This window comes from Galeopterus variegatus, unplaced genomic scaffold (assembly GCF_000696425.1).
Source record: "Galeopterus variegatus unplaced genomic scaffold, G_variegatus-3.0.2 Scaffold2280, whole genome shotgun sequence".
In the NCBI taxonomy this organism is placed as follows: domain Eukaryota; kingdom Metazoa; phylum Chordata; class Mammalia; order Dermoptera; family Cynocephalidae; genus Galeopterus; species Galeopterus variegatus.
The window spans coordinates 285983-300590 of record NW_007728391.1 but is presented as its reverse complement, the minus strand read 5'-3'; positions in this window follow the sequence as shown (position 1 = coordinate 300590).

Sequence of the window (14608 nt, the reverse complement as noted above, 5' to 3'; positions counted from 1 at the left end):
CCTGATGCTATCCTGAGAATTTCTTAGTTCTAAAATGAGCTGCTTCAAGCTCAGTGAGACACAGTTTATTTAGTCATGGAGAATTTGATGAACGCTTGTTTGCTTTGTTCAACCCTTCATGATCACAAATGTTGCAGTCTTATCCTCTTTCAGACATCATGTCTCAGCTGAGTTTTTTTTTTTTTTTTTGGTGGCTGGCTAGTAATCTCAGCTGAGTCAATGTTTTTGTTCTATTTAAATACGTGACTGTTTTCTTGGTGATTTTAATTCAAAATAGTAGAGGAAATGGGCTTCAGAAGGTGTATCTGTGGGTAGGTGGCAACGTTAGGGGAAGATGAAGGTGGCCTAGACATACAGTACAGTGTTGGAGAAGGTTCTGAGATAGAAATGGGGCATCTAGAACAAGTGGTCCTTGAACATATAGGCCGAACATGAGTGGAAGGAAAGAATGGACCAGGAGGAGAGAAGGTAATAGTTCAAGGTATACTTCTGAATGTTTTTTTTTTTTTTTAAAAAGGTGACCGGTAGGCCGGCCTGTGGCTCACTCGGGAGAGTGTGGTGCTGATAACACCAAGGCCACCGGTTCGGATCCTATATAGGGATGGCCGGTTTGCTCACTGGCTGAGCGTGGTGCTGACAACACCAAGCCAAGGGCTGAGATCCCCTTACCCGTCATCTTTAAAAAAAAAAAAAAGGTGACCGGTAAGGGGATCTTAACCCTTGTTGGTGCTATCAGCACCACGCTCACCCAATGAGCTAACCGGCCATCCCTATATGAGATCCGAACCCGGGGCCTTGGTGTTATCAGCACCGCAGTCTCCCGAGTGAGCCACGGGCCGGCCCTACTTCTGAATGTTTTTGAACACAGGAAACAAATGGTTGGATTGACTCACCAAACCTTCATAGTTACTAAGCATGGTCAGGAGATGTTTCTCTCTTCCCCGACTTAGGAGGCAGACAGGGGTTTTGTAAGTAAAAGTTCAGAACCCAATATTTCTTCACTCTTAAAGGCTTTAAGCCCCTAAAACGTGGTATGGGTGGAGTGAAGGTAGCTCTGCGAAATAAGAATAATAAAATCTGGGATTTGAAAGGATCTTACATTGATAACAAGAATCTGAGTTCCTACATTCTTACCATATACTTTCCAGTCATTTAAAAGCGGCCAGTGATAAGGAGCTCAGTATTTTACTAGGTATCTCTTCCACTTTTTGCCTGCTCAATCATCAGAAAGCACTTCTTCTGGGCAGAAATAGATTTTTACAACTTCTGGCCATTGGTTCTGTAGGGGAGAAAAGGTAATATTTTCCCTCATTGCAAGGTTCATGGTTGAGGCACCTATAACAAATGACAGATTAACAAAAGAAAAACAGACACATTTATTTAACGTAAGTTTTACATGACTCAGGAGCGTTCAGAAATGAAGACCTAAAAAAACTGGACAGTCATGCAGAAGTATGATCAGACAAATGGGTATGATTGATCTAATGGTAACAAACTGGGGGGGCCTTAGCAAGTCCAGTTTGTTCAGAATCTCTGGCTTCTCTTTGTCTTTGAGGATAAGGATGTTTCTTTTCTCCAGGTATAGGGAGGGTACATCTGGAATGAAGATTTTATGACCTGCTTCAGGGGAGGGGAGAGAGAAGAGGGTCAGAGTGACCTTCCTGCTTCTGCTGTTTTCTCAAATGCCAAGATGCCATATTTGGTGGTTAGCATGTCCTGAACCCCGTCAATTCTCTTTCTGTCATTTGGAGGGTCTTATAGTAGTATATTCCCTTTCTACATGAAAAGTCCTCCAAATATTCCTCTTCTTCCTTCCAGCTTTCTTCGATCCTGGTGAAGTAATTAACAATCATAACACAGAAATGTGCATAACATTTTATGGTCCACTGTGAACCAGACACTGGGCTAGATGTTTTGTGTATCCTATTGCCAGTCTTTACAAAAACATCATGAGATTGGTATTTTCATACACATTTCACAAGTGAGGAAAGTCAGGAAACTTCTAAGTGGCTAAGCTGGGACGAGAGAACAAGCTCTACAGTGTTTACCCAGTTCCAGTTCCTTCATGTCCCAGACATCTTCAGCATCCTGGTCCCTCTCTGGATAACAAGTTTTCAATGGGATGTTTTCAAAATCTGGTTGACCAGGATAATTATTGTTGTTATGGCAGAAGAAAAAAAAATACGCATTTGGAAAACAGTGTGCTAAATAAAATGAAAGAAGTTTCTATGCATTAGGACTTCCCAGAGTATTAATAAGCAAAGTGCATTATGAAGTATCCAGGGTATTCTTGCTTTTTCTTTTATTATTATTCTTATTTTTGTTGTACATATTCACAGGGTACAGAGTGATATTTTGATACACATGTGCAGTGTGTGATATTCAAATAGAGATAATTAGCATATCCATCATTGCAAACAGTTATCATTTCTTTGTGTTGAGAACATTTGAATTTCTCTATTCTAGCCATTTGAAAATACACAATAAATTATTGTTAATTATGGACACCTAGCACTAGTATAGAGAACTAGAACATATTCTTCCTATTTAGCTGTAAATTGTATTCAAGATATTCAAATCTCATTTGACTCCATGACTTTTTTTTTTTTGGAGGCTGGTCAGTACAGGGATTAAACCCTGGACCTTGGTGGTATCAGCACCAAGATCTAACCAACTGAGCTAAATGGCCAGCCCAGCTGCAATTCTTTTTTGAGGGAAGATTGTGCAGAAAGATGTTCACCAGTATTCACTTTGGTGATCATTGCTCTACATACACACATTTCTTTATTAATATTGTTCTGAAAATGTGTTATACCAAACAGAGAATATCTTTCATGTGACTGACCAGTAAAAATAAAATCCTATTATAAGATATAATTTGTTTTATTAAAACAAAATCTACTTTCAATGCACTGATAGCTGAGATAATTCTTTAATTTTTTTTTCCTTCTTACTACCAGGAACCTCTATACATAGCCAGCCTCTGCTCTGATACTGGGGGAAAAACACATATGACATAACTAGACCCTAACATTTTTTGAGCACCAAAAATTTTTAAGAAAATACCTGGTCACAGGATTAGATCCCCACACCAACCAGCTGCAAAAAGAAAAGAAAAGAAAATGCCTAGAACAAATACAACATTCTTTTTGAAAAGCCCACTTTATAGTTGATAGAAATAATAGGGACGTGGGGATTAATTTTTAAAATACTGAACACATTCCATAATGTTGAATATACTAATTATCTTGATTTGAGCATCACATATTGCACACAAGTATTGATATTCAACTCCTACCCCACAGACATAGACAATCAACTTCGTTTCAGTAAAATAAATAAATAATGTTTGTTGGGCTAGGCTAATGTCAGAATCCTGCCCATGTCGCCAATTGTGGTGCTCTTTTACCTGCTCGTAATCCTGCCGACTGGGCCAACTGTCGAGCTAGGGCTGAGTCTGGAGCTCCCAGACCCCTCCAGCCCATTGTCCAGACTGGGTCACCAGACCTCTCACACACCAGGCTGGGTCACCAGACCTCTCACACGCCAGGCTGGGTCACCAGACCCCTCACACGCCAGGCTGGGTCACTAGACCCTTTACACGCCAGGCTGGGTCCCCAGACCCTTTACACGCCAGGCTGGGTCCCCAGACCCCTCACACGCCAGGCTGGGTCCCCACACTCCTCAGACGCCAGGCTGGGTCACCAGACCCCCTACACACAGGTCTGTGAGCTAGGTAACCGGCAAATAAGTCCTTGGAAGCCACAGGTTGGAAAGCATGGCGGCTCTGTGCGGTGGACTCCCGAGGCAGTTGCCAGTCAAACTGCGGTGCTGCACATGCGCACCAACTCCACCCCCCCACACAATTTGTTTACTGAACCACCCCCAACAGGCCCTGAGGTGAGGGGAGCCTGATTAAATTATTCTATTTAACTAACAATGCTAAATCAAGTTTTTGTGACATGATGCCAGGAAATTCTCTCTCTCTTTGTTTTACTTTTTAAAATTTTTTCCTCTCTGTTTTAACTCTGAACAAAGTTGCAAGATTTTATCACTTAGCTTCCCACTGATTCAAACTCAATTGATTTAGGTTTCATATAGGCTTGTCTTTGTGGTTAGGTATCACATAAATACTGAACTAATGATAGACTACAATTCTCAACTTCCTGAAGACGATTGCTCCTTTACTTACATGTGAAATTTTTTTCTTACTCATTTTTGTCTTGTATTTGAATCTTCAAAGCTGAACAGAAAACCCCAGTTTGAGACATTTCAAAAATTAATATCACAAAATTGAATCTTAAGTGTTTTTTAGAATTATATTTTTTTGAAGGAAGGACAATAGACTCTTATTTCCAAACCTATCAAATTAAAGAAATTAGAGTAAACTTGTAATATACCTAATCATAACAAGTCAATTTCTCATAAAGCCAAGGACTCAATTCTTAGAAAGGGAATGCTTTAGTATTTTACATGTTTATATCTTCTTGGTTCCTCCTCTCCCATTTAGGAACTACGTTGAAGTTGCTTGCCAACAATGTTTTTTTTTTTTTAAAAGATGACCGGTAAGGGGATCTTAACCCTTGACTTGGTGTTGTCAGCACCACGCTCAGCCAGTGAGCGAACCGGCCATCCCTATATGGGATCCGAACCCGGGGCCTTGGTGTTATCAGCACCGCACTCTCCTGAGTGAGCCACGGGCCGGCCCAACTTGCCAACAATGTTAATTTTATTTGAGGCATAGAAAAGTGTTGAGTTAAAGGTGAGAAATGAGAGAAAATTCGTAGGAATACCCACTCATCTTCAAGAAAAAAGGACTCTCTCAGAGACCCATGGAAAAACCTATTCCAGGTACTCTGGGTCATAGGCTTCTGGTCTGGTGGCATTGTTTAATTAGCTTTGAGACCATACCACTGGAATGAGTCAGGATTTCTAGAACTCTAGTGGAGAACCTGATGGGTTCATGAGACTGCTTACCCAAGATTGAGCAGAGTAAGAATTAATTACATAGGACTGAATGTATTACAGTCCTATGCATGAATTATATAGGACTGATGAGGGACAATTACAGGTTTTGTTTGGAATATTTCAGATCCTATTCTATTTTTGGGGTATAAGAAACCTCTTTCTCTTTTCTTCTATGCTATCTGTAACTCTTTTTTTTTTTTTTTTCCAAAGATGACCAGTAAGGGGATCTTAACCCTTGACTTGGTGTTGTCAGCACCACGCTCTCCCACGTGAGCTAACTGGCCATCCCTATATTGGGATCTGAACCCACAGCCTTGGTGTGTTATCAGCACCACACTCTACCAAGTGAGCCACAGGCCAAGCCTTATAACTCATAACAATTTAGTAGATGATGCTTTTGTAAAAAGAAATGAACATTTGTCTTTTCCTCCTTGCATGGCCCCCCTAGAATTTGGAAATTTTTATCGAGTATTATTATTTTCATGACCAGATAAAGTTTGAGAACTGTGGTCATCAAATCAGAAGTGACCTAACACTTTTAGGAGCTAATAATATTTTTTTTTCCTTTTTTTTTTGTCTTTTTTTTTTTTCGTGTCCGGCAACGGATCACAACCCTCAGTGTCATGCCCGTACCGGACCGGGACCGGCAACTGGATCGCAAACCTCGGTGCTGTGCCCACACCTCGCTCAGCCAGTGAGCGGGAACTGGTCTGTATGTGGGATCCGAACCCTCGGCGGGAGCGCCACCGCGCTCCCAAGCGGCGCATTGTAGCAGTGTGCCACCGGGCCGGCCCGGAGCTAATAATATTTTAAGGAACTCATGCCTACAAAGAGCACTCCTGGAAAACCCAGCCTAGTACCTGGTTTAGAGTTCCCAGCCTTACAAGTGAGTAAGGAAGGTCACATCCTGGCAGGCCTAGGAACTATACAATAATCTGTGGACCTGTAGAAGAGAGAAATTTACCCAAATCTAAAGATAGTGTAGGTGAAGTCTGCTGATGAGTTCCTTGCTCGGCTTTCTAGCCTCCAGACGTTTAAAAAGTCTAATCTCAGATTCTCATGAAAACTTCCAGCAAAGCAAAATGAAAAAAGCCTATGCTATGGGTTGAATGTCCCCTAAAAGTTCATGTGTTGGGAACTTGATCCTCATTGTAAAGCGTTAAGAGAGTGGGCAATCCTATTCTAGTATTTGAAAGGTGGGTCCTTTAAGAGATGATTGGTACGTGAGGATTGTGCCCTCATGATTAGATCAATCCATTCGTGGAGTAATAGGTTGATGGTTAATGGGCTGTCATGGACATAAAGTGCTGGAATTATAAGGAAAACACACCAAGGAGCTCTTGACATCCTCACTACGTGATTGTTTGCATCACCCTGTAGAGAATTCTCACCTAGAAGAAGGGCCTCACCAGATGCGCCCTCTGGACTGTGGACTTCTCAGTCTCCCAAACTGTAAGAAATAAATTTCATTTATTTATAAATTATCCAGCTTCATGTATTCTCTTCTAAGCAACAGAAAACGGAATAATACAGCCTATTTTGGTAAATCACCATTTTTGCCATACCTATGGTCAGGCCAAATCTAGTGCAATTTACCCTCTTTTTTGATCAATAGTCTGTCTTTGGGATTACTTGTGTTTAAAAGGGGTGACTTGAGAAAAATTCTGTGTTTCATAGAAAAATATAGCATACTATGGTAAGTTAGATTCTGGCCTATTCATGGTCTTTGAGCTATATTTCCCCTCTTTGTTAATTATAAGTAACTGTTAAATATGAAAAACATCTCTAAGACATGTTACCTACCTGTAAATTGGACTGGATCTTGTCATCTTTCATTCATTGCTGACTCCTACCAAATTTCCAATTCTTCCATTTTTCTTTACTACCTAGCTACAACCCTCCAAACTAATGTCTTCAATTTTTCCCTCTCTCCTGATTTAGCTTCACTAAAAATTAAATCCTGATGCTCAGATCCTTATTGGAACTCTCGGTTTCCTTGTAGATGGACTGTCCCCCCAGGATCTGAAGAAGCACTGAGTTAAAACCCAACAACTTGATGACTCATCACCACAGGAGTCCACACATGGACTGGATTTCTCTCTGGACCAGCCATTCTCTAGGCCACTAATGAAGTCTGACAAAAAGCTCATGCATACCCTTACCTGAGCAGTCACTATGACTGTGGACACCATCACCAAGAGCACCTACATCTTTGCTTCAGGGAACTCAATCAAGAGTGCTTTCTTCACCATTGAAAGATTTTTATCCACCAACTTGTTGGACTTTCCTACAACCTTTCATTTAAAAAAAATTTTTTTAAAAAGATGACCAGTAAGGGAATCTTAACCCTTGACTTGATGTCGTCAGCACCACGCTCTCCCAAGTGAGCTAACCAGCCATGCCTGTATAGGGATCCAAACCCATGGCCTTGGTGTTATCAGCACCGCACTCTCCCAAGTGAGCCACGGGCCGGCTCTCCTACAACCTTTTATATTAAGATTTATCTGTTTCATTTTAAGCATCCCTCTTTTAACATGCCTGACCTAAAACAACTGATCTTTGCTACTATCTTTTTTTATTTTTATTTTTTTTAATGGGTGGCTGGCTAGTACAGGGATCCAAACCCTTGACCTTGGCATCGTAACACCATGCTCTAACCAATTAAGCTAACTGGCCACTGGCCACTGCCTCTTAACAGATGGTTCAACTGGTTTTGCAGGAACAACACCATTACAAATCATCACAAAACTATTTCGGAGACCCTGCTTCACCCAGCTCAGGAGATTTATGATCCTGAGTTGTTCAGTGACAAAGGGTACCATTCATCTTGAACAAAATGGGGGATTGGCAATGTCAAATTTTACTCAAGCCTGGTAATTCTGGAGAACAGGTTGAGGTTAAGAAATACCCCTATTCTTTGTGTTTTGAAAATCAATTTATTGTAAAGAACCACCCTTCCCCATATGACTTAGATAAGACTCCTGGATGCCTCTCATGTTTTTCTATGACAAGGCCAGACACAGACCAGATTCCCCTCCTCTGTTTCATAAATGACTAGCTGGAACTGAACTAGCCCATGGAATCAAAACCAGAACAAAATGCTAATCAACCTTTATTAAGTTTCTCTTCTTCTCCCAGGCCCCCCCCCCCAACTTTGGCTTACTCTCAATCTGAGCCAGCATACAGCTCAGATTAAGAGTAAACCTCCTTAAGGGCCCCTCCTGAAAACAGATTGACTTCAGAGTAAAATTTTCTCTGATACCTGCCAGCTGCAAACAAAACAGAATTCTCTGATCTATTATCCGGTCATGCCACCCCACCCATTCATCCCACGTTTCCACACCTGGTTCTTTCTAGCCTTGTTTACTCTTCCTTAAGAAAGAAAACCCCAGGGCTGGCTCATGGCTCACTAGGGAGAGTGTGGTGCTGATAACACCAAGGCCACAGGTTCGGATCCTATAGAGGGATGGCCGGTTTGCTCACTGGCTGAGCGTGGTGCTGACAACACCAAGTCAAGGGTTAAGATCCCCTTACCGGTCATCTTTAAAAAAAAGAAAGAAAACCCCTTTTTGCATAACCTTGGAGACACTTGCAGATTTTATTGTGGGAGAGTTCTCGCCACTGCCGTAGTCCTTTCTCCACTGTCACCTTGCATCACACCTTTCAAATAAAGTCTTTCTCTACCTCAATTGGATTTGCTTTCTATTTGGCACACACAACTATTTTATTCCCTTGAAAGCAATGAATTAGGTAAAAACAGCATTTTAGTGAAAACTTTTAAGTACACATGAACAAAATTTTCAAAGATTTGTTTTTGGTGGTAATGTGAGTAGTACACCAAAAATACATAGTATAACCAAAGTCCATCGTAATAGGATTTACCATTAAATCCTATTATAATGAGTTAAAAGTTCAAGTTAGAAGTTGTAGTCATAGGGCCGGCCCGTGGCTCACTCGGTAGAGTGCGGTGCTGATAACACCAAGACCGCGGGTTCAGATCCTATATAGGGATGGCCGGTTTGCTCACTGGCTGAGCGTGGTGCTGACAACACCAAGCCAAGGGTTGAGATCCCCTTACCGGTCATCTTTTAAAAAAAAAAAAAAAAAAAAAAAAAAAGAAGTTGTAGTCATAGTATAAACTAAATACTGATGTTTTCAATTCTAGAATTTAACTTTTAAAAAAGTATTATCCTGGAAAAACAAAAACAAAACAAAACAAAAAAATGAAATTAAAAGGGCCGGCCTGGTGGCGCACTGCTACAGTGCACCGCTTGGGAGCGTGGCGGCGCTCCCGCCGAGGGTTCGGATCCCACATACAGACCGGTTCCCACTCACTGGCTGAGCGAGGGGCGGGCGCAGCACCAAGAGTTGCGATCCCGTTGCTGGTCCCGGTCCGGTACGGGCGCGACACTGAGGGTTGCGGTCCGTTGCCGGACACAAAAAAAGACAAAAAGGAAAAAAAAAATATTTAAAAAAAAAAAAAAAGAAATTAAAAAAAAAAAGTATTGTCACTCTGCTTCCACCATCTTGCAGTGTGAGACCCCTGGGTCACCGTTGCTACCACCACATGTGTTCCTTGGACTGTGGACTTCCCAGCCTCAGAAACTGGTGCTTTGGGCCAGCCCGTGGCTCACTCGGGAGAGTGTGGTGCTGATAACACCAAGGCCACGGGTTCGGATCCCACATAGGGATGGCCGGTTCGCTCACTGGCTGAGCGTGGTGCTGACAACACCAAGTCAAGGGTTAAGATCCCCTTACCGGTCATCTTTTAAAAAAAAAAAGAAACTGGTGCTTTGCATGCCGTGGGATCCCTTCAGCTTTGGCCTCTGAACCCCTGCAGCCTTAGTCTCCTGATAAAAGCAGCCCAGCCACACCTGCCTTGCTGTGCAAACTCTGCAAGACTTGAAACCTCATCAGACCTGGTCTGATTACAGCACTTGCCTCTCCACAGCCGCCAAATCGCTCCCAATGCCAGTTAGCTCTGGCAGTCGGTCCTCCCCCGGCTGGTGAGAGTGAGGGCAGAGAGTCCACTCTGGGCCCCCAGACCTCACCTGCGTCCGCGCCCAGCTAACGCAGGCCTCTGAGGGCAGCGCCACAAAGCCCGGCCGGTTAACCCACATCTCCCCTTTCTTCCTTCAAGAACAATCTGATGTGTGGGGAGGAAAGCCATTAAATCCAAAAATGACTAAAATGTTTATTTCTTCTAAAAATGAAAAGAAAAAATATTATCTTGGAAACATTTTAATTTTTAAAAAGTTAAGTTTAAAACTATTTGTATTATACTAAATGGTGAATACATGTCATATATTTGTCAAAACCCATAGAATGTACAAGACCAAGAGTGAAGCCCAAAGATGAACTGTGTATTTTGGTTGATAATGATGTGTAATATTGATTCATGGACTATAACAAATGTACAGGATGTTGATGGTGGGGGAAGCTGTGGGTGTCCATTGGAGGGCGTATATGGGTGAATGCTTTTTGCTTTCCACTTGACTTTGTTGTAAACCTAAAAGTGGTCTAAAAAATAAAATCTATGAATCAAAAAATAAGTAAACAAACAAAACTAGAGCTAAAAAAATTAAGTTCAATCGATTTTCTTTCTTTCTTTTTTTTTTTAAAGATGACTGGTAAGGGGATCTTAACCCTCGACTTGGTGTTGTCAGCACCATGCTCAGCCAGTGAGCGAACCGGCCATCCCTATATAGGATCCAAACCCATTGCCTTGGTGTTATCAGCACCACACTCTCTTGACTGAGCCATGGGCCGGCCCAAGTTCAATTGATTTTCAAATTAATGTAACAAACTCATTTTATACGGCCATATAAAAACAATGCGGTGATGGCTGGCCAATTAACTCAGTTGGTTAGAGTCCAGGGTTCAATCTCCCCCCCCAAAAAAGAAAGAAAAGAAATGCAAAACTTCTGAACTGAGTTTTTAAAAACTGTTGCTTACATTAAATAGATATAAAGTTTTATTACTTAGACAAAATAGGTATATAAAGAAAGGTTTGAAGCTAGAAACAATACCCCACTAGGAAATTAGTTATACAGTTGAATGTCACCCTATTCAAAGTGAGAAAATCACATTGCTATAATTTTACATAGTTTTCTATTTAATTTATATCGTTTTAATACAATGAGTCAATACATCAAAAACTATAGGTGGCTGGCTGGTAAGCTCAGCTGGTAAGAGTGCAGTGTTGGTAACACCGCAGTCAAGGGTTTGGATCCACATATAGGCCAGCCACCAAAAACAAACAAAAAACCCCCAGAGTTATAGAAGATTATCTCTACATTAATTGGGTAATTTCAGAAAATTGAAAAACGACAGTCTTTGTTTAAGAATTCAAACTTCTCATCATTTAATTAAAAATATATGTTTATATGTCAGAAAATTGGTAGAAAAACCAGCATTATACATAACATAAAAATATAGAGGCAGGCCGGTTAGCTTAGTTGGTTAGAGCACAGTGTTGTAACACCAAGGTCAAGCGTTCAGATCCTCATACCCGCCAGCCGCCAAAAACAAAAAGCACATCAGCATGTATCACCCATACCGGCCAGCTGCCAAAAACAAAAAGCATATCAGCATGTATCACCCAAGAAGGGCATTTGCTTACTTAACCATATATCAGAGAAGAGAGAAGTGGTGGAAGTGGTTGGCTCTGAGTGCAGGCAACTATTAGATACATTGTGTGTAAAGGATTTAAAAACTATAATAAAAACCAACCATGCATGGCAGTTATAAAAATGTCAGTGAAAACGTATTTCTTCCTAAAAAAATTTTTTATGGTTTAGGCTGTAAACAATTGCTGCATACTATTAAATATATATAAGCTTCAAATTAGAGCTTTTTACTACTTACTTTTAAGAAAATATTGTGTTTTAATGGCAATTAGATAATTCCCAGTTACACAATTGGCCCATTGGCATATGGGAAGGAACTGTAAGCATTAGCTTTGTAAATAAATTCCTAATGGTTTGGGATTGTTGAACTAGATTGGGTGGGTTGTGGGGAGAGAGAGACACAGAATGTGTTTCAAGCTCCTGTGGTACTAATAGTTCTGCATCTCAATGGTAGATTTGAAATGAAAAAGGATGACACAGTAATTGTAAAGATAAAAAGAGAACTTGAATTACTTCAATTCTGTTATCCTATGTGACCACTTGGAGTCTTTACATGAATTTAAAATTTAAAACAGTGATACAGTGCAAACTTCAAGGTAAAATAGTTTTGTTTGGTAATTTTACATCTTTTAAAATCGAAACAGCTTTTGATTTTGTGAACAGAATTCAGATATGGGTCAGACCTAGTTTCGTAATGACTTGGTCTTATGTATTAGTTGGAGAAGACAGAACCAACAGGATAAGTTATAACTGTATGAGAGGGGATTTATTAGGGGAATTGGCTCACGCGATTGTGAAGAAAAGTCCCACAATATGCCGTCTGCAAACCAGACGCCGGTAGCGTGGCTCAATCCAAGTCAGAAGGCCTCTCAGAACCAGGGAAGCCGATGGTATCCTTGGTGTAAGTCCTGAAGCCCAAAAGCTGAAGAGTCTCTAGCTCTGGTATCCATGCACAGGAGAGCAGAGGATATCACAGTTCCAGTGGGTAGAGAGAGAGATTCACCTTTTCCCTCTGTTTTTGTTCTATCCGGGCCCCCATAAGATTGGATGATTCACACCCATATTGAGGGCAGATCTTTCCCACCCAGAGTACTCAGGCCATCATGCTAATGTCTTTTGGAAACACCCTCATAGACACACCTAAAAAGATTGCTTTTCCATGTTTCTCTTTAATCTAATCAAGTCGACACCTAGAATTAAACTTCACACTGAAATTCCTGAGCAGAAGGCTATCAAGTTTTAGTTTATGCATAAAATCTTAGTTAACTTGAATAATATCTTTTAGTTGGAATTCTTTTTATTTAATTGTAATTACATGCTAACATTATTATTCATTACTATGAAAAACCACTATGTAGGTATAATTTTTCCCTTAATTATTGTCATTAAATAGTATTAATTCATTACAATTTTCCTTTTTGTATATAATCTCTGTTTTTTATTTCTTTATTTTATTTGGTGGCTGGCCATACTATTTCTATTTTACTGGCATGTTTTATATATACAAAGTTCAATAAAATAAAATTTCACTATCTGGCAGAGTGTTGCTAAACCAAGGTTAAGGGTTCTGATCAACTTACTGGCCAGCTGCCCAAAAAAAAAAATTCATTATCTATTTTCATGGCCATTATTATTAATTTGACTTCAAGATTATTACTTCAAATACCTTTGTTATATGGAGAATTAGAAGTTTAAAAATGATCAGTTTTCTCAGACCAAGGTCAAGAGTTCGGATCAACTTACCAGCCAGCTGCCCCCCTCTAAAAGATGAGCTTTATTTATTTATTTATTTATTTATTTATTTTAAAGATGACCAGTAAGGGGATCTTAACCCTTGGCTTGGTGTTGTCAGCACCACACTCAGCCAGTGACCTAACTGGCCATCCCTATATAGGATCTGAACCCATGGCCTTCATGTTATCAGTGCCACAATCTCCCAAGTGAGCCACGGGCTGGCCCTAAGGGGCACTTTTTAGGCTCTAAATTTTGCAGAACATGGTCATATTCAGGAGGAGGGAGGAAGATATTAGATGTTTCTACTTTTTTTTTTTTTGGTTACTAGCCCATAAGGGGATCCTTGACCTTGGTGTTATCAGCACCATACTCTAACCAAGTGAGCTAAATGGCCAGCCCTATTTCTACGTTCCTATTCCTCTTAGACAATAAGTGCCAAAGGGCAAAATTACAACAAATTTAAAGGTCTCAATTGGCTTTATTGCAATTCTAGAATTGGGTAACATGTCATTCCACAGAATAGGATGAGTGTTCCAATGAGCTGAGCCAAGAGGTTGACTTTATACAGAGAAAAAGGGCTGAAGAAAGCAGAAACAAAGAACAAAAAGCAGATTAGTCATTTCAAAGTTACTTTCCTTGTAAGGTGGGGTCAGGGAGACAGAAAAATAGAAAAATAACTGATTATTTAACATAGAGTTACTTCAGGCTGCTTTTTTGTGTGTAAGGATTAAAGCAGAGGGAACTTTATTATCATGCCTATTGAAGATTTAAACTGGCCTGTTTGGGAAATTGACTATCATCTCTCTGTCATGCTTTCTTGGAAGGTCAGATCACTACTTAGTTTGGGTTTGGTGACGTGGAACCTTTAGCATGAGTGACTCTGTTTTGATTTTTAGTCTGGTCTGTTCAGGAATTAGGTCAAAAAATGTGTCCAAAACAATAGTCTCCTATATGGGCCGGCCCGGTGGCGCACTGGATAGTGCGCCGCTTGGGGGCGCGGCGGCGCTCCCGTCCGAGGGTTCGGATCCCACATACGGACCGGCTCCCGCTCACTGGCTGAGCGAGGCGTGGGAGCAACACCGAGGCTTGCGATCCCGTTGCCGGTCCCCGGTCCGGTACGGGGGCAACACTGAGGGTTGCGATCCGTTGCCGGACACGGAAAAAAGACAAAAGACAAAAAAAAAAAAAAAACAATAGTCTCCTATAATTTTTATTTAACATAAAGTAGAGGAAGAAAGAAGAAACTGAATTTTTTTTTTTTTTTTTTTTTTTTTTTT